At 36.2% G+C, this 24,621-nt stretch overlaps 1 non-coding gene across 1 annotated transcript; it reads left to right on the top strand.

The window, feature by feature from the left end:
* Positions 1-1,042: 1,042 nt before the first annotated feature.
* Positions 1,043-1,150, top strand: LOC148578957 (small nucleolar RNA R71). The gene has a single exon (XR_015896771.1). It is a non-coding gene; the product is annotated as a small nucleolar RNA R71 (small nucleolar RNA).
* Positions 1,151-24,621: the final 23,471 nt, after the last annotated feature.

Below are 24,621 nucleotides of genomic sequence, written 5' to 3'. Positions count from 1 at the left end.
TCTCATTACTAAATAACTTGGCATTTAGCTTCATGATTGCTCCTAGATACTGAACAACTTGCTCTTCAACACTATCTTCATCCTCTTCAGAGGAAGAATACTCATCAGAGCTCATGAATGGCAACAGTAAGTTCAGTGGAAACTCTATAGTCTCTGTATGAGCCTCAGATTCCTTTGATTCCTTAATAGGAAACTCCTTATTGGTCAGTGGACATCCAGCAAGGTCTTCCTCACTGGAAATCACTGCCTCTTCCTCCTCTATAGGTTCAGCCACATTGGGTATATTGATGGCCTTGCACTCTCTCTTTGGATTCTCTTCTGTATTGCTTGGGAGAGTACTAGGAGGGATTTCAGTAACACTTTTACTCAGTTGGCCCACTTGTGCCTCCAAATTCCTGATGGAGGACCTTGTTTCAGTCATGAAACTGAGAGTGGTCTTAGATAGATCAGAGACTATGGTTGCTAAGTTAGAGAGGCTCTGCCTAGAATTCTCTGTCTGTTGCTGAGAAGATGATAGAAAAGGCTTGCTATTGCCAAACCTATTTCTCCCACCATTATTATTATTGAAGCCTTGATTAGGCTTCTGCTGATCCTTCTATGAGAAATTAGGATGATTCCTCCATGAAGGATTGTAAGTGTTTCCATAGGATTCTCCCATGTAATTCACTTCTTCCATTGCACAATTCTCAGGGTCATAAGCTTCTTCTTCAGAGGAAGCTTCTTTAGTACTGCCGGATGCAACTTGCAATCCAGTCAGATTCTGAGAAATCAGATTGACTTGCTGAGTCAATATTTTATTCTGAGCCAATATGGCTTTCAGAGTATCAATCTCAAGAACTCCTTTCTTCTGATTCATCCCATTATTCACAGGATTTCTTTCAGAAGTATACATGTACTGGTTATTTGCAACCATCTCAATGAGTTCCTGGGCTTCTGCAGGCGTTTTTTTCAGATGAAGAGATCCACCAGCAGAGTGGTCCAATGACATCTTGGACAATTCAAATAGACCATCATAGAATATACATAAGATGCTCCATTCTGAAAGCATGTCAGAAGGATACCTTCTGATTAATTGCTTGTATCTTTCCCAAGCTTCATAGAGGGATTCACCTACCTTCTGTTTAAAGGTTTGGACTTCCACTCTAAGCTTGCTCAACTTTTGAGGTGGAAAGAATTTGGCCAAGAAAGCATTGACCAACTTTTTCCAAGAGTTCAGGCTTTCTTTAGGTTGTGAGTCCAACCATATCCTAGCCCTGTCTCTTACAGCAAAAGGAAAAAGCATAAGCCTGTAGACCTTGGGATTAACCCCAATGGTCTTAACAGTATCACAGATTTGCAAGAATTCAGCTAAGAACTGATGAGGATCTTCTAATGGAAGTCCATGAAACTTGCAATTCTGCTGTATTAGAGAAACTAATTGAGGCTTAAGCTCAAAGTTGTTTGCTCCAATTGCAGGAATTGAGATGCTTCTTCCATAGAAGTCGAAAGTTGGTGTAGTAAAGTCACCAAGCACTTTCCTTGCATCTCCACCATTGTTGTTGGATTCGGCTGCCATGTCTTCTTCTTTTTCAAAATTTTTTGTCAGGTCCTCTCCGGAGTGTTGTGCTTTAGCTTCTCTTAGCTTCCTCTTCAGAGTCCTTTCAGGTTTAGGATCAGCTTCAACAAGAATGTCTTTATCCCTGTTCCTGCTCATATGAAAAAGAAGAGAACAAAGGGAGAATGGGGATCCTCTATGTCACAGTATAGAGATTTCTTTATGTGAGTATAAGAATAGAAGAATAGAAAAATGAGATAGAGAGAGAATAAGAGGAATTTGAACGCTGAGAGAGGGAGAGGATTCGAATTATGAGTAGAAGAGAAGTGTTAGTAATTAAATAAAATAAATAGAAAGAGATGAGAGAGATAGAGTATTCGAATTTTAAGAAGAGGAAGAAGAAAAATATTTTTCTTTTTATTTAATTAATTAAGTTAGAATTTGAAAATTAAAAAAAAAGAAATAAAATAAAATAAAATTAGAATTTAAAATAATTAGTTAATTAAAAAGAATTTTGAAAAAGTGGTTAATGATTTTCGAAAATTAGAGAAAGAGAAAGGTAGTTAGGTGGTTTTGAAAAAGATAAGAATTAGTAAACTTTTTAAAATCAAAACAAACAAGTCAAGTGGTTAATTGAAAAAGATTTGAAAATCAATTTTGAAAAGATAAGAAGTTAGAAAAAGATTTTGAAATTAAGTTTTGAAAAAGATATGATTGAAATTTATTTTGAAAAAGATTTGAAAAAGACATTTAAAAAGATTTGATTTTGAAAATTAAAGTTGATGACTTGACTAACAAGAAACTAAAAGATATGATTCTAGAATTTAAAGATTGAACCTTTGTTAACAGGAAAGTAACAAACTTGAATTTTTTGAATCAAAACATTAATTATTGGTAAAGTTTTCGAAAATATGAAATAAAATTAAGAAAAAGATTTTGAAAATTTATTTAAGAAATTCGAAAATACTAAGAAGAAAAATGAAAAAAAAATTTTGATTTTTGAAAAAGATTTGAAAAGATAAAATTTTTAAATTGAAATTTCGACTTGACTAACAAGAAACAACTAAATTTTAAAAATTTTTGACTAAGTCAACCCAAAATTTCGAAATTTATGAGTAAAATAAGAGAAAGATATTATTTTCGATTTTTTTGAATTAATGAAAAAAGAGAAAAACAACAAAATGACGCAAGACATAAAAATTTAAGATCAAAACAAATAATGCATGCAAGAACACTTTGAATGTCAAGATGAACACCAAGAACACGTTGAAGATCATGATGAACATCAAGAACATATTTTTGAAAATTTTTAAGACAAGAAAGACATGCAAGATACCAAACTTAGAAATTTTTAATGTTTAGACACTATGAATTCGAAAATGTATATGAAAAATAAGAAAAGACACAAAACAAGAAAAGTTAAAGGTCAAACAAGGAAAATCATCAAGAATAACTTGAAGATCAAAGAAGAACACAATGCATGAATTTTCAAAAATTTGAGAAAATAAAAAAGATGCAATTGACATTAAACTTAAAATTTGACACTAGACTCAAACAAGAAATACAAAATTTTTGGTTTTTTATGGATTTATTAATTTTTTTTGTATATTTTTTGAAATTATTTTGGAAAAGAAAATAGAGAAATTCAAAATTTTTAATAAGAATTCCAGGATTCGTACAATGTTAGTCTAAAGCTTCGGTCCAAAAGAATTAGACATAGCCAAATGGCCAGCCAAGCTTTAGCAGTGCATTACATACAACAGCCAAATAGATAGGAATCCAACTGCTCCTGCATTGATAAGTGGAAACCTCAGTCCAAAAGATTAGACATGACTTAACAGCCAGCCAGGCTTCAACATATCTCATGAAGCTCTAGAATTCATTCTTAAAAATTCTGAAGAACATTTTTTTTGTTTTTTTTTGTTTTTTCGAGAATAAAAATAAAAAGCTTAAACATAAAATAAAATTACCTAATATAAGCAACAAGATGAACCGTCAGTTGTCCAAACTCGAACAATCCCTGGCAACGGCGCCAAAAACTTGGTGCACGAAATTGTGATCACACTTTTCACAACTCCGCATAACTAACCAGCAAGTGCACTGGGTCGTCCAAGTAATACCTTACTTGAGTAAGGGTCGATCCCATGGAGATTGTCGGCTTGAAGCAAGCTATGGTCATCTTGTAAATCTTAGTTAGGCGGATTCAAATGGTTATGAAGTTTTGATAATTAGAAGATAAATAAAACATAAAATAAAATAAAGATACTTATGTAATTCATTGGTGGAAATTTCAGATAAGCGTTTGAAGATGCTTTGTTGCTTCTGAACCGCTGCTTTCCTATTGTCTTCTTCCAATCATGCGTGCTCCCTTACATGACAAGCTGTATGATCCTCTCGGATGAAAAATACCAGGTACGGTTTCTGCACGGCTAATCAACTGTCGGATTTCTCGTCTCAGATGAAAAATACCAGGTACAGCTACCACACGGCTAATCATCCGTCGGTTCTCACTAGCGTCGGAATAGGATCTCTTTATCGTTTTGCACACTTTCACTGCGCCCAACATTTGCAAGTTTGAAGCTCGTCATAGTCATCCCTTCCCAGATCCTACTCGAAATACCACAGACAAGGTTTAGACTTTCCGGATCTCAGGAATGCTGCCAATGGTTCTAGCCTATACCACGAAGGTTCTAATCTCACGGATTCGGATGCTCTGTTGTCAGGAGAGACGATGCAAATTGTGGATTAGAGACCCAAGAGAATATACTCCAGCTGTCATCCAATGACTACGTTGAACATCATGTAGACCGCTTGTGGTTGTCAGGCATGCGGATCTTGGCTAAGCGAGTAACGAAGATAATGGGTGATTGTCACGGGTCACCCTTTCATTCTGACTTAACTGAATTAAGTACGAGAGTATATCTTGGAGAAGAAGTAAGCGTGAATTGAAAGAGAAACAATAGTACTTGCATTAATTCATGAAGAACAGCAGAGCTCCGCACCTTAATCTATGAGGTGTAGAAACTCCACCGTAGAAAATACATAAGAGAAAAAGGTCTAGGCATGGCCGTGTGGCCAGCCTCCAAATGTAACATAAGATGATCAAAAGATAAAAGTATAAAGTTGTGTGAATTCAATAGTAAAAAGTGCTATTTATACTAAACTAGTTACTAGGGATTACAGAAAATAAGTAACTAAGTGCAGATAGTGCAGAAATCCACTTCCGGGGCCCACTTGGTGTGTGCTTGGGCTGAGCATTGAGCTTTACACGTGCATAGGCCATTTCTAGAGTTAAACGCCAGCTTAGATGCCATTTTGGGCGCTTAACTCTAGTTTTGGTGCCAGTTCTAGCGTTTTATGCCAGAAAAGAGTCTCTGGCTGGTTTTTGAATGCCTGTTTGGGCCATCAAATCTTGAGCAACGTATGGATTATTATATATTGTTAAAAAGCCCAAGCTGTCTACTTTCCAACGCAATTAAGAGCATGCCAATTGGGCTTCTGTAGCTCCAGAAAATTTACTTCGAGTTCAGGAGGGTCAAAATCCAACAGCATCTGCAGTCCTTTCTGAGCCTCTGAATCAGATTTTTGCTCAGGTCCCTCAATTTCAGCCAGAAAATACCTGAATTACAGAAAGACACACAAACTCATAGTAAAGTCCAGAATTGTGATTTTTGCATAAAAACTAATAAAAATGTAATAAAAAGTAACTAAAACATACTAAAAATTATGTAAAAATAATGCCAAAAAGGGTATAAATTATCCGCTCATCAAGTGTCTGAACAGAGAGTTGTGATGCCATAGCCCTGGAGTCGCGCGAGTGGTCATGCGTACACGTGACCGACGCTCACGCGTCAGTTCCTATTTTTGGCCACCCACGTGTACGCGTGGGCGACGCGTAAGCGTCGAATGGCTATTTCAGTTTTCACGCATACGCGTGATGCAGGCGCGTGCGTCGACTCCATTTCCTGTTTTCTATTTTTCTTCTTTCTTCTCTCCTCTCCTACTCCTTCTTCTTCTTTTCTCACTTTCTTCTCATCCTTATTCTCTTTCGTTCTTTTTTACATACTGCATTTGCATACTTTTCTTCATTGCATTTTAATTTTATTCATATTTTTATCTCCTTTTCTAATTTCCTATTTTACCATTGGTGTTAAATGTTCTTATTCAACTGTTGTATCTTTTCTTGAATTATTTTGGTACTTCATGACTTGTTTTACTCTGATTGGGTAATATTGTTCAAGTCAATGCTAATCTTTTATGATACCTATATTCCTTTCGCATTGATATGAACTTATATTGTCTTTCATGACCCACTATCTCTTTCCCATTGTTGCAATTTTTGCACTATTGATATGCCATTTGCTTCTACTATTTTCTCTCTTGCATGTTGTAGCTACCATGTAATTGAGACCCTCATTATTTGGCATTAACCCACCCATATACTATTTGTTTTCTATCTTTGTTTCTGTGTTACCTTTCTTTTCTTTTCTCTTCTTTCAGGATGGCCATCAAGAAGGAAACGGAAGACTTTTACCTGGGGCGACAAACAAGTTCCTGCGCACATTCTTTGGACAAAAAGCATCAGTTGTAGCCACCCGTTCACTTGCACATCTATGCATGCACCGAGGACGGTGTAATCTTTAAGTGTGGGGAGGTCGATACCGACTTTTGTGGTTTAGTTACATTCCTGTCTCAACACTAATGTTTAATTTTCTTTGTTAGTTCATTGTTGCATTTGCATGTTTGATTGCATGTTGTTTGATTTTGTGCATATTTTACCACTACTTGGTTGAAGTGATGAATTCTTTTTCAGGAAACTATTTATAGCATTTCACTAATTTGAATTAAAATTTTTTTGTTAAACTTGTTTGAAGAATTTATTTTGGAATATGGTTTAGAGCTCGAAAACACAAAACCAGTAAGATTTTAAGCCTATTTAATTGGTTGCATTTTGTCAACCAATACTTTGTTTGGTGTGTGTTGTTCTCTCTATAACTGTGATCTTTGTCTTGCTTAATTCTATATTTCCATTATTTGATGTATGCATGCACTTATATGATTGAGGCCTTGTTTCACTGAGCTTACATACCCATATGGCCTTAACCTTTTCATTATCCTTTGTAAACCAATGTTGAGCCTACTTATCCCATTTATTCTTTACTTTAGCTCATCACTAACTCTAAGCGGAAAACAATAATGTCCTTAATTTGAATCCTTGGTTAGCTTAGTCTAGTGAGAATATTCATGATTTAAGTGTGGAAAAGTTGGGTTTGCCAATATTTGGTTCGAGAATTGGGTGTTGTATATTCTTGTGAAAATGTGCAAAACAATAGTTGAGCACATATTATTGCATTCAATAATTTAATCATATGCATTGAGAAAAAAAAAAGAAAAGAAAAGAAAAAAAAAGAGAAAAAAAAGAAAAAAAGAGCAAATAATAAAAAGGGGACAAAATGCCCCAAAGTAAGTGTTAGTAGCAATGCATGTGAGTTGTACTCAAAATTGGGATCCATGAATATGTGAAAAACATAATTAGTGGGTAGTTAGATTTTGCATGTGATTATATGGATTGTCTTAAGTTAGGTGGGAAGTTTAGGCTAATTAAGGATTCAGATTTTAGTCCACTTGACCAAATACAATCCTACCGTGACCTTAACCCCATTACAACCCTTAAAAGACCTCTTGATATGTGTATTTTGTGCATTAAATTTCTATTGATTGATAGAAGAAGAGCAAGTCTTAGAAAGCAAGGTTAGTAGAGAATTGAGAGAATCAAACCTTAAACACTTGAGTAATTAGAGTGTATACACTTCCAGTGATGGTTCGATGCTCGATTCCTTATTCCCGGCTTTCATGAGCTATCTTCTTTTGCAAGTTTACTTGTACATTATTTCATGATTTGAATTAATGAGATCCAGTTTATATTTCTTCTTGAAGGATTTGTTTACTTTTAACCAAGTAGGTAAAAGCATTTTGCATTTAGTTGCATTCATATAGATAGGTTGCATTTCATACTTTCTACCATTCCTCTTCACTCTTTTGGTTCTCTTGAGCTTAGCATGAGGACATGCTAATGTTTAAGTGTGGGAAAAATGATAAATCCCATTTTTAGGGTTTATCTTGTGCTTAATTGAGTGAATTTTATCCACTATTCTCACACTTATTGATAGAATTCGCATGTTTTACATTTTCCTTTCTAATTTTGTGCTATGACGGAAAACATGCTTCTTTGGCCTTAAATTTGCTATGTTTAATCCTCTCTTATTACCATTCGATGCCGTGGTATGTTTGTTAAGTATTTTTAGGGCTTATAGGGCAGGAATGGCTTAGAGGATGGAATGAAAGCATGCAAAAGTGGAAGGAATACAAAAAATTGAAGGAATTGCTAAGCTGTCAAGCCTGACCTCTTCATACTAAATCGATCATAATTTGCTAACATCTAGGTCCGAATGAGGCAGTTTCAGTTGCGTTGAAAAGCTAACATCTGGGTCTTCAAAATGATATATAATTTGCTATAGTTTCCATGCAGTTAGGCAACAAGTACGCGTGACCTTGTGAAAGTTCAACGACGCGTACGCGTGGGTGATGCGTACGCGTGATAGAGCCACATGCTGCACGTATCAGAAAACACTGGAGGCAATTTCTGGGCTCTTTTTTGGCCCAGATCCAAGCCCGAAAACACAGAATAGAGGCTGTAGAGTGAGGGAATCATGGATTCATGAATTCATTCACATAATATTAGGTTTTAGATGTAGTTTTCTAGAGAGAGAGAGGCTCTCTCCTCCCTCTAGGTTTTAGGTCTTAGTTTTATTCCTTTTCAATTTCAGAATTCTATCTTGTTTTAATTTAGTTTCTCTTCTACTTTTAATTGTTCTAGTATTCTAGTTTATTTATTTTCCTTGTTGATTACTTTATGTTGCCATTTTGGTTTATGAATTCTCATGTTAGATTTGATTTCCCTTTTTATGCAATTTGAGGTATTTCATGTTTATTGTTTCTCCTATTATTTGTCATCATTGATTTTGCAATTGTTGATTTTAGATTTTACATTCTCTTATTGCTTTTCTATGCTTTCATTTTGCGCCCACCAAGTGTTTGATAAAATGCTTGGCTGGATTTTAATTTAGCTTTTTATGTTCATAGCTTGGATTGAGTAGTTAGAGACTCTTGAATTGTCAAAGTCTCTTGTTGGTTGATGATTGAAACTTGCTAGTTGACTATGAGCTTCATTAACGCTAGTCTTTGACTAGGACTTGTGAACTTAAGTTAACTTTACTCACTTGACTTTCCTTCATTGTTAGAGGTTAACTAAGTGAAAGCAAAAGGCAATTACCATCACAAGTGACTATGATAATGGGGATAGGACTTCTAATTATCAATCCTTGCTAGGACTTTTTCTTAGTTGTTATTTTATTTCCTTATTATTTTACTTTCTTGTTCCTTATTTCAAAACCCAAAAAGATACAATCTCATAACCAATTATAAGTACACTTCCCTGCAATTCCTTGAGAGACGACCCGAGGTTTAATACTTCGGTTATTTTTATTGGGTTTGCTTTAGTGACAAACAAATTAAATTTGATTGAGGTTTAATTGTCAGTTTAGATCTATGCTTACAACGTGATTACTTTTGTGAAATTCTTTACCGACGATTTTCCCCCATCAATCCCCCAAATAAATTAATGAAAAGTTAGTCACTATAATATATTTTACTATTTTTATAGGCTATTCTTAATTTTTAAAGACGATATAGCATTAAAATATCTCCTCATTTCTTTTGTATCCTTCTTTATATGCATTAAGTAGTTTTCACATTCTCATATTATGTACTTGATCCACTGTCAAACAAGGAATAAAAGAGAGGGTGGAGGAGTGATCAGAAATGACAAAGAATGCTATTATATACATGATAGTAGAAATCTAATTCAAGCTGGTCTAAGATCTTTTGTGTTGTCCAAAAATAAGAAGAATGACCGTCAATAAGATCTGTCAATCAACCTACTACCAAATCCAAATAAAAATTATTTTAGCAGAAACATCTAAATCCAATGAACTAAGAGTGCAACTGCCACTAATTGAATAAGAATTAAGATATCAACTTGAAAGCATAGGCATTAGATTGGAAGGTAAAATAAAAATCTCACATTTTGGATAACAGAAATGTCAACTGGTTGGATTCTAGCTAATTCTTGAGAAAGCAGACTGCATAATATAAAATCTGGTCAAACTATAATTAATTAAATAATAGATTAAATATGAGAGAATATGATTAGAAAATTTAGCAATCAGAATTTGGTGAATTAAATATGATATTTGGATTCAGTGGTTTTGGTCCAAAAGTGGGCCAAACGAGCCACATAAGTGAACCGGTCCCAAGTAGACCCAAACCCACATATACAAGCCTTCACATTAAGCCATTTCAGCATCATTTCTTCCCCCTTTGAGAGAGAAAAGAGGAAAAGGAATTGATGAGCGGATAATTTATACGCTTTTTGGCATTGTTTTTAGTATGTTTTTAGTATGTTTTAGTTAGTTTTTATTTAAAATTCACTTTTCTGGACTTTACTATGAGTTTGTGTGTTTTTCTGTGATTTCAGGTATTTTCTGGCTGAAATTGAGTGACCTGAGCAAAAATCTGATTCAGAGGCTGAAAAGGACTGCAGATGCTGTTGGATTCTGACCTCCCTGCATTCGAAGTGGATTTTCGGGAGCTACAGAAGCCCAATTGGTGCGCTCTTAATTGTGTTGGAAAGTAGACATCTAGGGCTTTCCAGCAATATATAATAGTTTATACTTTGCCCGAGATTTGATGGCCCAAACCGGCGTTCCAAATCAGCTCAAGAAATTCTGGCGTTTAACGCCGGAACTGGCACAAAGGTTGGAGTTAAACGCCCAAACTGGCACAAAAGCTGGAATTTAACTCCAGGAAAAGTCTCTACACATGAAAGCTTCAATGCTAAGCCCAAGCACACACCAAGCGGGCCCGGAAGTGGATATTTACATCATTTACTCATTTTTTGTAAACCCTAAGCTATTAGTTCTCTATAAATAGGACCTCTTGCTATTGTATTTTCATCTTCGGATCATCTTGGTAGCTATCTTCGATTAGTCTTATGCTAGCTTAGATCATGGGGCTGGCCTCACGGCTATGCCTAGACTTTGTTCTTATGTATTTTCAACGGTAGAGTTTCTACACACCATAGATTAAGGTGTGGAGCTCTGCTGTACCTCAAGTATTAATGTAATTACTATGGTTCTTCTATTCAATTAAGCTTATTCCTGTTATAAGATATCACTTGTTCTTCAACTTGATGAATGTGATGATCCGTGACACTCATCATCATTCTCACCTATGAACGTGTGCCTAACAACCACCTCCGTTCTACCTTCGATTGAGTGTGTATCTCTTGGATTCCTTAATCAGAATCTTCGTGGTATAAGCTAGAATCCATTGGCGGCCATTCTTGAGAATCCGGAAAGTCTAAACCTTGTCTGTGGTATTCTGAGTAGGATTCAGGGATTGAATGACTGTAACAAGCTTCAAACTCGTGATTCTGGGGCGTTAGTGACAGACGCAAAAGAATCACTGGATTCTATTCCGACATGATCGAGAACCGACAGATGAATAGCCGTGCTGTGACAGAGCGCGTTGAACATTTTCACTGAGAGGACGGGACTGTAGCCATTGACAACGGTGATGCCCAACATACAGCTTGCCATGGAAAGGAGTAAGAAGGATTGGATGAAGACAGTAGGAAAGCAGAGAGACGGAAGGGACAAAGCATCTCCATACGCTTATTTGAAATTCTCACCAATGAATTACATAATTATATTTATCTTTATTTTATGTTTTATTTATCTTTTAATCATTAATCCTCTATGACCATTTGAATCCGCCTGACTGAGATTTACAAGATGACCATAGCTTGCTTCATACCAACAATCTCTGTGGGATCGACCCTTACTCGCGTAAGGTTTATTACTTGGACGACCCAGTGCACTTGCTGGTTAGTTGTGCGAAGTTATGATAAAGAGTTGAGATTACAATTGAGCGTACCATGTTGATGGCGCCATTGATGATCACAATTTCGTGCACCAAGTTTTTGGGGCCGTTGCCGGGGATAAATGAACAATAATTTCGCATTTGTTTCCAGCAACAACAGTGCCAAGTTTGATCCGGCAACAACACCAAGTTTTTGGCGCCGTTGTCGGGGATTGTTCGAGTTTGGACAACTGACGGTTCATCTTGTTGCTCAGATTAGGTAATTTTATTTTATGTTTAAGCCTTTTTACTTTTATTTTCGAAAATTTTAAAAAAAAATTTATTTGTTCTTCAGAGTTTTTAAGAATGAATTCTAGAGTTTTATGATGATTTGTTGAAGTCTGGCTGGTTGTGAAACCATGTCTAATCTTATTGGACCAAGGTTTCAACTTATCATCACAAGAGCTTGTTGATTTCTATCAATTTTGCTGTTGTGAGCAATGATCTGCTAAAGCTTGGCTGGCCATTGGCCATGTCTAGTGTTTTGGACCGGAGCTTTCACTGAAAGCTTGGCTGGCTGTGAAGCCATGTCTAATTCCTGGATCGGAGTCTTAGACTAGCATTGCAATGATTCCTGGAATTCTCATTAAGAATTTTGAACCCTTATTTTTCTTTTCCACTCAATTTTCGAAAAAAGCACAAAAAATTTATAAAATCATAAAATCAAAAATATTTTATGTTTCTTGTTTGAGTCTAGTGTCTCATTTTAAGTTTGGTGTCAATTGCATGTCTTTATTCTTCTAATTTTCGAAAATTACATGCATTATGTTCTTCATTGATCTTCAAGTTGTTCTTGATGATTTCCTTGCTCTGATCTTTAAATTCTCTTGTCTTGAGTGTTTTGTTGTTTCTCATATGCATTCTCAATTTGTTAGTGTCAATAGTATACAAACTTCTAAGTTTGGTGTCTTGCATGCATTGTTTATTTGATCTTAGTTGCATTTTGATTATTCCTCATCATTAAAAATTCAAAAATTTTTTAATTTGTGTCTTTTCAAGTCAATAATACAGAGAATTGAAGATTCAGAACATGCAGCAGAGGAATTACACAGAAAAAGCTGGGTGTTCAAAAATGCCCAGTGAAGAAGGAAAACTGGCGTTTAAACGCTAGCCAGGGTACCTGGCTGGGTGTTTAACGCCCAAAAGGGTAGCATTTTGGGCGTTAAATGCCAGAATGGATACCATTCTGGGCGTTTAACGCCAGGATGACACAAGAGGGAAGATTTTGTTTTTAATTCAAATTTTTTTCAAGTTTTCATAAGTTTTCAAAATCAAATCTTTTTCAAACCATATCTTTTCAATCATATATTTTCAAAATCAATTTCTTTCCATTCTCAAAAATACTTGCTAACAATTAATGATCTGATTCAACAATTCAAGTATGTTGCCTTTTCTGTTGAGAAAGGTTTAATGTTTGAATCATATCTTTTCTTGTTAGCCAAGTCATTAATTTTAAAAATCAATTCTTTTTAAATTGTTTTTCAATCATATCTTTTCAATCATATCTTTTTAAAAACCATAACTTTTCAATCATATCTTCTTAATTACATCTTTTTCAAAATAGTTTTCAATCATATCTTTTTGACTTCTAATTTCAAAAATCTTTTTCAAAAATCACTTTATTTCTTTTCCAACTTTAATTCTCGAAAATCATTCATCAAATTTTCAAATTTTTTTAATTATTTCAAAATCTTTTACTTTATTTTCGAAAATTCTTCCCCTTTTCTCACATCCTTCTAATTAAGGACTAACACTCCTCCACTATCAACAATTCAAACTCTATCCCTCTTAATAAGTTCGAATTCTTCTTCTTCTACCTCCTCCTTCTATTCTTCTTTTCCTCTGACACCTCAAGGAATCTCTATACTATGACATAGAGGATTCCATACTTTCTTGTTCTTTTCTCTTTCATATGAGCAGGAGCAAAGATAAAAGCATTCTTGTTGAGGCTGATCCTGAACCTGAAAGGACCTTGAAGCGAAAGCTAAGAGAAGCTAAAGCACTACTCTCTGTAGAGGACCTAACAGAAATCTTCAAACTAGAAGAAGATATGGCAGCCGAAAACAACAACAATGCCAACAATGCAAGGAAGGTGCTGGGTGACTTTACTGCACCTACTCCCGACTTCTATGGGAGAAGCATCTCTATCCCTGCCATTGGAGCAAACAACTTTGAGCTTAAGCCTCAATTAGTTTCTCTAATGCAACAGAATTGCAAGTTCCATGGACTTCCATTGGAAGATCCTCATCAGTTCTTAGCTGAATTCTTGCAAATCTGTGACACTGTCAAGACCAATGGGGTTGACCCTGAGGTCTACAGACTTATGCTATTCCCTTTTGATGTGAGAGACAGAGCTAGGATATGGTTGGATTCACAACCTAAAGAAAGCCTGAACTCTTGGGAAAAGCTAGTCAATGCCTTCTTGGCAAAATTCTTTCCACCTCAAAAATTGAGTAAGCTTAGAGTGGAAGTCCAAACCGTCAGACAGAAGGAAGGTGAATCCCTCTATGAAGCTTGGGAAAGATACAAACAATTGATCAGAAAGTGTCCTTCTGACATGCTTTCTGAATGGAGCATCATAGGTATCTTCTATGATGGTCTGTCTGAACTGTCCAAGATGTCATTGGACAGCTCTGCTGGAGGATCTCTTCATCTAAAGAAGACGCCTGCAGAAGCTCAGGAACTCATTGAAATGGTTGCAAATAACCAATTCATGTACACTTCTGAAAGGAATCCTGTGAATAATGGGACGAATCAGAAGAAAGGAATTCTTGAGATTGATACTCTGAATGCCATATTGGCTCAGAACAAAATATTGACTCAGCAAGTCAATATGATTTCTCAAAGTCTGTCTGGAATGCAAGCTGCACCAGGTAGTACTAAGGACGCTTCATCTGAAGAAGAAGCTTATGATCCTGAGAACCCTTCAATGGAAGAGGTGAATTACATGGGAGAACCCTATGGAAACACCTATAATCCTTCATGGAGAAATCATCCAAATCTCTCATGGAAGGACCAACAGAGGCCTCAACAAGGCTTCAACAACAATGGTGGAAGAAACAGGTTTAGCAATGGCAAGCCTTTTCCATAATCTTTTCAACAGCAGACAGAGAATTCTAAGCAGAGCCACTCTGACTTAGCAACCATGGTCTCTGATCTAATTAAAACCACTCAAAGTTTCATGACTGAAATAAGGTCCTCCATTAGAAATTTGGAGGCACAAGTGGGTCAGCTGAGTAAGAAAGTTACTGAACTCCCTCCTAGTACTCTTCCAAGTAATACAGAAGAGAATCCAAAAGGAGAGTGCAAAGCCATCAACATGGCCGAATTTGGAGAGGAGGAAGAGGCAGTGATCGCCATTGAGGAAGACCTCAATGGACGTCCACTGACCTCCAATGAGTTCCCTAATGAGGAATCATGGGAATCTGAGGCTCACACTGAGACCATAGAGATTCCATTGAACTTATTTCTGCCATTCATGAGCTCTGATGAGTATTCTTCCTCTGAAGAGGATGAAGATGTTACTGAAGAGCAAGTTGCTAAGTACCTTGGAGCAATCATGAAGCTAAATGACAAGTTATTTGGTAATGGACTTGGGAGGATGAACCCCCTTTGCTCACCAAAGAACTGGATGACTTGACTAGGCAGAGATTACCTCAAAAGAGACAGGATCCTGGGAAGTTCTCAATACCTTGTACCATAGGCACCATGACCTTTGAGAAGGCTCTGTGTGACCTAGGGTCAAGTGTAAACCTCATGCCTCTCTCTGTAATGGAGAAGCTAGGGATATTTGAGGTACAAGCTGCAAGAATCTCAATAGAGATGGCAGACAATTCAAGGAAACAGGCTTATGGACTTGTAGAGGATGTCTTGGTAAAGGTTGAAGACCACTACAACCCTGCTAATTTCATAGTCCTAGAGACTGGGAAGTGCATGGATGAATCCATCATCCTTGGCAGACCCTTGCTAGCCACAGCAAAGGCTGTGATTGATGTTGACAGAGGAGAATTGATCATTCAAGTGAATGAAGACTCCCTTGTGTTTAAGGCTCAAGGATATCCCTCTGTAACCATGGAGAGGAAGCATGAAGAGCTTCTCTCAAAACAGAGTCAAACAGAGCCCCCACAGTCAAACTCTAAGTTTGGTGTTGGGAGGTTCCAACATTGCTCTGAACATCTGTGAGGCTCCATGAGAGCCCATTGTCAAGCTACTGACGTTAAAGAAGCACTTGTTGGGAGGCAACCCAATGTTATATTTATCTATTTTCCATTGTTATTTTATGTTTTCTATAGGTTGATGATAATGTGAAGTCACAAAAATAATTGAAAAAGCAAAAACAGAATGAAAAATAGAAAGAAAAATAGCACACACTGGAGGAAAAGCTTGCTGGCATTTAAACGCTAGTAAGGGCAGCAAATGGGCGTTTAACGCCCAGTCTGGCACCATTCTGGGCGTTTAATGCCAGAAAGGGGCACCAGACTGGCGTTTAATGCCAGGAATGGGCAAGGAGCTGGCGTTAAACGCCAGAAAAGGGCAGCAGCCCGGCGTTTAACGCCAGGATTGGCAGAAAGGGCATTTTTGCATGCCACTTGGTGCAGGGATGAGCTATCCTTGACACCTCAGGATCTGTGGACTCCACAGGATCCCCACCTACCCCACCACTCTCTCTCTTCTTCACCCATTCACCAATTACCTCAATACCTCTTCCCTAAAAACCCCTCACCTATCAAATCCCACCATTCTCTTCACCACTCACATCCATCCTTCATAAAACCCCACCTACCTCACTATCCAAATTCAAACCACTTTCCCTCCCAAACTACTTCTCCCCCTTGGCCGAACCACAAAGCCTCCCCCATCTCCTCCATTTTCTTCTTCTTCTACTCTTTTCTTTCTTCTTTTGCTCGAGGACGAGCAAACCTTCTAAGTTTGGTGTGGTAAAAGCATTGCTTTTTGTTTTTCCATAACCATTAATAGCACCTAAGGCCGGAGAAACCTCTAGAAAGAGCAAAGGGAAGGCAAAAGCTTCCACCTTCGAGTCATGGGAGATGGAGAGATTCATCTCAAGGGTGCATCAAGACCACTTCTATGAAGTTGTGGCCATGAAGAAGGTGATCCCCGAGGTCCCTTTTAAACTCAAAAAGAGTGAATATCCGGAGATCCGACATGAGATCCGAAGAAGAGGTTGGGAAGTTCTTACCAACCCCATTCAACAAGTCGGGATCTTAATGGTTCAAGAGTTCTATGCCAATGCATGGATCACCAAGAGCCATGATCAAAGTGTGAACCCGGACCCAAAGAATTGGCTTACAATGGTTCGGGGGAAAGGCTTAGATTTTAGTTCAGAAAATGTAAGGTTGGCATTCAACTTGCCCATGATGCAAGGAGATGCACACCCATACATTAGAAGGGTCAACTTTGATCAAAGGTTGGACCAAGTCCTCATAGACATTTGTGAAGAGGGCGCTCAATGGAAGAGAGATTCAAGAGGGAAGCCGGTTCAACTAAGAAGGCATAACCTCAAGCCCGTGGCTAGGGGATGGTTGGAGTTTATCCAACACTCAATCATTCCTACTAGCAACCGGTCCGAAGCTACTATAGACCGGGCTATCATGATTCATAGCATCATGATTGGAGAGGAAGTAGAAGTTCATGAGGTTATATCCCAAGAACTCTATAAGGTGGCGGACAAGTCCTCTACCTTGGCAAGGTTAGCCTTCCCTCATCTCATTTGTCACCTCTGTAATTCAGTTGGAATTGACATAGATGAAGACATCCTCATTGATGAGGACAAGCCCATCACTAAGAAAAGGATGGAGCAAACAAGAGATCCCACTCATGGACATGAGCATGAGGAAATTCCTCATCATGAAATCCCTGAGATGCCTCAAGGGATGCACTTTCCTCCACAAAACTATTGGGAGCAAATCAACACCTCCCTAGGAGAATTGAGTTCCAACATGGGGCAACTAAGGGTGGAGCACCAAGAACACTCCATCCTCCTCCATGAAATTAGAGAAGACCAAAGAATCATGAGAGAGGAGCAACAAAGACAAGGAAGAGATATTGAGGAGCTCAAGCACTCCATAAGATCTTCAAGAGGTAGAACAAGCCGCCATCACTAAGGTGGACCCGTTCTTTAATCTCCTTGTTCTTTATTTTTCTGTTTTTCGAAAATTATGCTTTATGTTTTATTTATGTTTGTGTCTTATGATCATTAGTGTCTTAGTGTCTATGCCTTAAAGTTATGAATGTCCTATGAATCCATCACCTTTCTTAAATAAAAAAATGTTCTTAATTGAAAAAGAGAAGAATTGCATGAATTTTGAATTTTATAACAGATTAATTATTTTGATGTGGTGGCAATACTTTTATTTTCTGAACGTATGCTTGAACAGTGCATATGTCTTTTGAATTTGTTGTTCATGAATCTTAAAATTGTTGTCTCTTGAAAGAATGATGGAAAAGGAGAAATGTTACTGAGGATCTGAAAAATCATAAAAATGATTCTTGAAGCAAGAAAAAGCAGTGAATTCAAAAAAAAAAAAAAGAGAAAAAAAAGCAAGCAGAAAAAGCCAATAGCCCTTTAAACCAAAAGGCAAGGGTAATAAAAAGGATGGCGACTAGGCTGTGCGATTCCTTCCTCCATCGCGGTCCTCTCTCTCGCCTCAGTTCTGATCTATAATGAAGATGACTTCGCGGACAGCAGCGGCGGCAAGGCGCGGCTTCCCCTCCTCTCCTCTTCTCCCTTCGGTTCTCACTCTCAGATCTCTCTCTCTCCCTCTATGTATGTTTATGTGTCTGTGCATGTTTGTTTATTTGGTGTGTGGTGTGTGCTGTGAGTGAGTAGCGGTGAGAAAGGGTGAAGTGGCTCAGTGGAGAATGAACAGGTGGTAGGGGGAGGAGTACATGTGTGTGGGTTGGTTAGAAAGGGGTTAGGGTTAATGAATTAGGAATTAGGGTTTAGAATTGGGAATTTAGGATTTGAGTAGAGTTTTGAGTTAAAACCCAATTTAATCATTTTAATCAATATAATTAATTTTAAGAATATTATTTTATTCTTTAAATTACAAATTATTTGTAATTAAATACTTTAATTTAAAATTATAGATAAATAAATAATTTTTTTTAGTTCATATTATTAATCAAAACTTTAAATTATTTCAATTTAAATTATATACAAAACTCTCTTTCATCTCCAATTACTAAAACTCTGAATTTTAATTAAGCGAAAATCATTAGTTTTAGTAAATCAAAAATATCTAATTTATAATTGAAATTTATATAAAACCAAATTAATTTAAAACAGGAAGTCTCATAACCTTTCTAAAAAGAAAATCATATATATAATTATAAATAATTCATTATTTATTTTCTAAAAATCTGGGGCTTACAAAAATTATCAAAAAATATGATAAATTATAAATAAATTATTATTTAATTTCTAAAAATTTGGGTTGTTACAAGTTTGACATTGTTCGATGATGACTCTAATGATGAGTGGTGTCCGTTATGGAGCGCTAGGGCTAATAGAGGAAGGAAAATTAACAAGTCTCTATGTTTTATTTTGAAGAGAGGTTGTTGAAATTTTTTTGAAGTGTTAAAAAAATATTATCTTAAATTTTAGAGCGGGAATGAAACCAAAAATATATCATTGTTATAAATTTATTTTAAATTTATTTCTTCTATAAATAATATTTTTAATATATTTATAACAATAATTTTGAGTGTTCTAAAAATTTAATATTTATAGAGAAAATTATTTAAATTTGTATAATTATTTAAATAATATAAGAAAATTATTGTTTGATAAAAAATTGTTGTAATGGTTATAAAACTGTTCTTTAAAATAGTCAAAGAGAACGGTTTTATTTTGTTACTATAACGTAATGGAAAATTGAACTTCAACAGTAACACTATAAAAACCGTTGTCTAAGACCATCTAATAGAACGGTTTTAAAGTGTAGCATTTTGGCAACGGTTTTTATGTGTTTCTTTTGTACAATTATTTAAACAACAATAAAAAACCATTGCTTAAAACCAAATCATGGTAATGGTTATAAAACCGTTCTTTAAAATAGTCAAAGAGAACGGTTTTAATTTGTTGCTGTAAAATAATAAAAAATTGAGTTCAACAGTAACACTATAAAAAACCGTTGTCTAAAACTATCTAAGAGAATGGTTTTAAGACGTTGCAAAATTTGGCGTTGCTAAAACCCATATTTGTTGTAGTGAGCTTTCGATCTTCATCTAATTGGGTGATTGTCTCGGAAGAGAAATTGCTCATACTTGGATTTTCTCTGAACCTTGGAAGAAGAATGAGGAAATCATGTTAGAAATGCTCTCTCACATTGGATTAGGTTAGGGGTTAGATGGATATTGTGGCATTTAATCCTACCAATACTTTGATCTATAAATGTGTGTGGTATAATCAGTGACCAAACTTCATCTCTTCCCATGAGCAATTAAATCAAGGAATTGGGAAATTATTCAAGCTTAGAGAGATTGGATTGCCAAGGAATTGGGATCCAATCACTTAAGATTGCCAAGGAGATCAATGAATGCATTGATTAAGGAAGAGATGAGAATGAACTTGATCCGGAGGATTGCAATATCTCTTGATCCCATTGTTCATTTTATTTTTAGTTCTTACATTTACTTTTCTTGCCATTTTACTTTTCTGCACTTTATTGCTTTCTTTACTTTTATTCCATTTACAGTTTCTTGTTACTCATCACTCCAATATGATTCGTCTAACTAGGATAATTAATTAACCATTGATTGCTTAATCCGTTAATCCCTGTGGATTCGACCTCACTCTATTGTTAGTTTTTACTTGACGACAATTCGGTATACTTGCCGAAGGGAAATTTGTTGAGAGACAAGTTTTCGTGCATTAGGACCGAGCTTTCTGCGCTTCCGTTGTACAGGCTGAGATCCGAGGTACACTGACAGTTTGTGGCACATTAATCTGGGGTCTATGTCGGGCATGTCTACCGCTTTCCATGCGAAAAGGTTAGAATTTTCCTTTAGGAACATTATTAGCAGCTCTTTTGGATCTGGTGGCGCTGCTGATCCTTGATCACCAGAAGGTGGTAGTACCTGCAAGAGACTCTGATGCTTAAGTTAGCATGGGCTTTGAGCAGGTATTTTGTATAGAGTCAGAGTATGAGTTATACCTGGGTGCTCCAGTGTATTTATAGTAGTGTGAAATGACCTCTCTTTGAGATAAGTTAGTTATCTTATCCTATCTTTTGTGGGTGGGTCCCCTTATCTTCTGGCTAGGTGCCCTTAAGTGGGATGTGATCTTCTGCTTTGGGCCTATTTGGGCCCTTATAGCAATTTGGTCGAGCTCTTTGGGAAGAGGTTGCTGTCGTCCAACCTTTGTAAGAGGTCGGTTGTTATTGTCTTCATCCAACCCGGCTCGCCTTGCTCGACTCATGGTATGAATAGTGCCCCTGCTCAAGTTCGATCTTCCCCTTGAGGTCGTGTCTTTAGACTTCGATCCCTTTGAGGAACTCGTGCCCGAGCATTTCGCTTTTGATTGATGACGAATTGGATTTTCTGCCGGTAAAAAATTTTATAAAAATAATCACGTTGTAAGTATAGTTTCTAAACCAGCAAAGAATCCTTTCGTACAAAAGTTTGGTTGTCACAAGTAACAAAACCCAATAAAATTTATAACCGAAGTATTTAAACCTCGGGTCGTCTTCTCAAGGAATTGCAGGGAAGTATGATTTATTATCGGTTATGGAAAAGGGTATCGTTTGGGTTTTTGAAATAGAGAACAGGAATTTAAATGGCAAGAAAAATAAATTAATGATTTGAAAAACTCTTGGCAAGGTATGAGAACTGGAAATCCGATCCTAGTTATCCTTATCAAGTGTGATGAGAATTGTTTATTTCTCCCACTTAGTTAACCCTTACTAAATAAAGGAAAGTCAAGTGAACTAATTAACTTGATTCCTCAAGTCCTAGTCAACTCCTATGGAAAGACTAGCTTTAGAGGGATCCAAATCAACCAGCAAGAATTCCAATTTTCAATCAACAGCTGAGTTTGACAACTCAAGTGTCACCAATTACTCAACCAAGGCCAAAAGGGAGAAAAATCTAAATTATTTATACCATAAATGGAAGAAAGCAATCATAAATCTGAAATACCTCAAATTGCATTAAATAGAATACTTGATGCACGGAAACTTGTCTCTCAACACATTTCCCTTCGGTAAGTATACCGAATTGTCGTCAAGTAAAAACTCACAATAGAGTGAGGTCGAATCCCACAGGGATTGATTGGTCAAGCAATTTTAATCGGAGGAATGTTCTAGTTGAGCTAAGCAAAATGTAGTTGAAAATTGCAGAAAATTAAATGGCCGGAAAGTAATTAACAGAAAATGTAAATACTAGAAGTAAATGGCTGAATGTAAATTGCAAAAAGTAAATTGCAGAATCTTAAATGGGGAATTGGGGTGTTGAGCATAAAAGTAAATAACAGAAAGTAAAGAGAATGGGTAAGATCAGAAATGGGGAATTCATTGGGCTTAGGAGATATTGCATTCTCCTGATCAAGTTCATTCTCATCTCTTCCTCAATCAATGCATTCATTGATCTCCTTGGCAACCCAATCTCTCTAAGCTTGAACAATTGCCCAATTCCTTGATTTAATTGCTCATGGGAAGAGATGAAGTATGGTCACTGATTATACCACATGTATTTCCAAATCAAAGTGTTAGTAGGATTATATGTCACTATATCCATCCAAACCCCAATTTGGTCCAACATGAGAAAGCATTTCTAGCATGATCTCCTCATCCCTTTTCCAAGGCTTAGAGGAGATCCAATTATGGAGAGTTTCTTTTCCAAGACAACTAACCAATTAGATAAAGATCGAAAGCTTTCTAGTAAAATCAAGAGAAAAGAAAGAGGAAGAAGAATGAAAACTATAATTGATACATCAAATTACAACAGAGCTCCCTAACCCAATGAAAAGGGGTTTAGTTGTTCATAGCTTTGGAAATGGAAGATGATAGAAAAGAAGACATTGCAGAATTCAAAACTAGAAATTACAGAGAAAGTAAAGTATACAAGTGTAGCTCTCAAGAATTACTCTCAGATCTAATCTCCCCCAAAAGCCCTTTTCTAATTCAAAACTACCCCTATATATACTACTCATCTGATCTCTAGTTAGCTCTTCAAGTCTTGGATATGGGCCTCCTATCTTGAGTTGAAGCAGTTACAATTGTAACAACCCCAATTTTTCGAGTACGTGAGATCTTTTCTGAAAGTACAGATTTCTCCGGAAGATCAGTAAGGGGAGAACCTCTGCTATATCATCAAGCATTTCATTCCTCATTGTCATTATGTCATCTTTAAGCTAGGACTCTTTTGAGGCAAGCTCAATAACGTAGCCACGTAGAACCTAGTTTTTGAACCGTATCGGTTAGGAGTTTTGATTCGATTTTTCATAAATAGTCTCAGTTTGACGAACCGGACCGAATTCATAAGAGAAGAGAGATAATAGGATAATATTATCATTATATTAGTATTAGAAGCTTCATAAATGATATTATAAGGTTACCTGGTCTGTTTTAGTTAAAAACAGAAAATCGGTTTAACCGGGTTCACAGTTTACTGGTGCAGCTTAGCACCAGCACTCTCTGATGACTTTAGCAATTATAAGGCCTCATTATACATGTTTTATTCTCATAATAAATATGTTACTAGTGTCATTTATGCTAGTAGCTCAAAAAATAATTTTTAGAGATGTTTTTACAAGTGTTCCGATACACCTAGTTTTAGCAGTTATACACTAGAGATATTTTAATATTATTTTAATCCACCTACAAGCCAACCAATCACAACTCACCTTACACTCCCAAAACTCTCCAAGGCTGGTCATTTACTCCCTTTGGCCGAAATTGAAAAGAGAGAAAAGAGAGAAAACTTCATGAACACTTAATCTTCAAAGCTTGATTTCTTCTGAACTAAAACTCAAATCAAAACTCCGATTTCACCAAAATGATCCTTTATTCTTTCTCTACATGATCATATGACTTATCAAGGCTGGAATCAAGGTGAGTTGGCTGCACCATCTCCCTTTTAATTCGGTTTCAAGGAAACATGCTTAAATATGTGTTTTCTTGATGTTCTTCCTTAGGAATCATGCTTAACTTGACTTGAGGGCCAAGAAACGTGACTTTCCAGCAAGTCTAAGGTTATAAATCACTTCCTAACGTGCTGAGGGAGATTTGGTTAGTTGAGGGTTTTTGGATTTAAAGTTGTTCTTGATGTGATTTAGGAGGAAAAAGTGCTAAAGGACCACCTGAAAGTATAATTGAATTAGGAGCAGCAAAACTAGGTAGGGTGTCACGAAATTAATCTTGATTATTTGTGTTTGAATTGTGTGAATGTTGTATGATTTGGCTGTGCTAAAAATTGGTTACATATATGATTGATTCTTGGTGAAAATTTGGTGAAATTTTAATGAAATTTGATGAAATTCAAGCTTTAAAGTTCATGTTCTTGGGGCAGCTGGAAAAACGAAACCCTAGGCTTAAATTGAGGTTCAATTTGTGTTAAAATCATGTAGAAAAGATGGGGGTTTTAGTGGCTGCTAATTTATTATGAATTATGGTAAAAATCGGTTGCTGAAAAGACTGAAAAACGGGTAAAAACAGAGAAAGAATCTGAAGAATTTACGAAGAACATGAAGAACACTTTGAGTGTGATGAAGAACAATGAAGAACAGGCTTTAGATACTTAAAAGGGCAAGGAAGTAAAATTTTTGGTGTTTAAGGGGTTATTTGGTAATTTCTGAAAGTTAGGGTGGTTAAAGTAGAAATATTAAAAGTTACAGGTGGTAAAAAGTGAATTTTAAAGGTTAAAAGTAAAAAGTAAGTTAATTTTCGAAAATTAATGATAAAATAATAAATAATAATAAAATAATAAATAATAATATTTAATTAAAAATAATATTTTAATAAAAATAATAAAATAATGCGGAAAAGGCAGTTTTTTGTAAAAGCATTAGAAAGACAATTTTAAGC

Source organism: Arachis ipaensis, chromosome B10 (assembly GCF_059453495.1).
Source record: "Arachis ipaensis isolate K30076 ecotype BB chromosome B10, ASM5945349v1, whole genome shotgun sequence".
NCBI lineage: Eukaryota > Viridiplantae > Streptophyta > Magnoliopsida > Fabales > Fabaceae > Arachis > Arachis ipaensis.
This window is presented reverse-complemented; position numbering and strand designations above follow the sequence as displayed.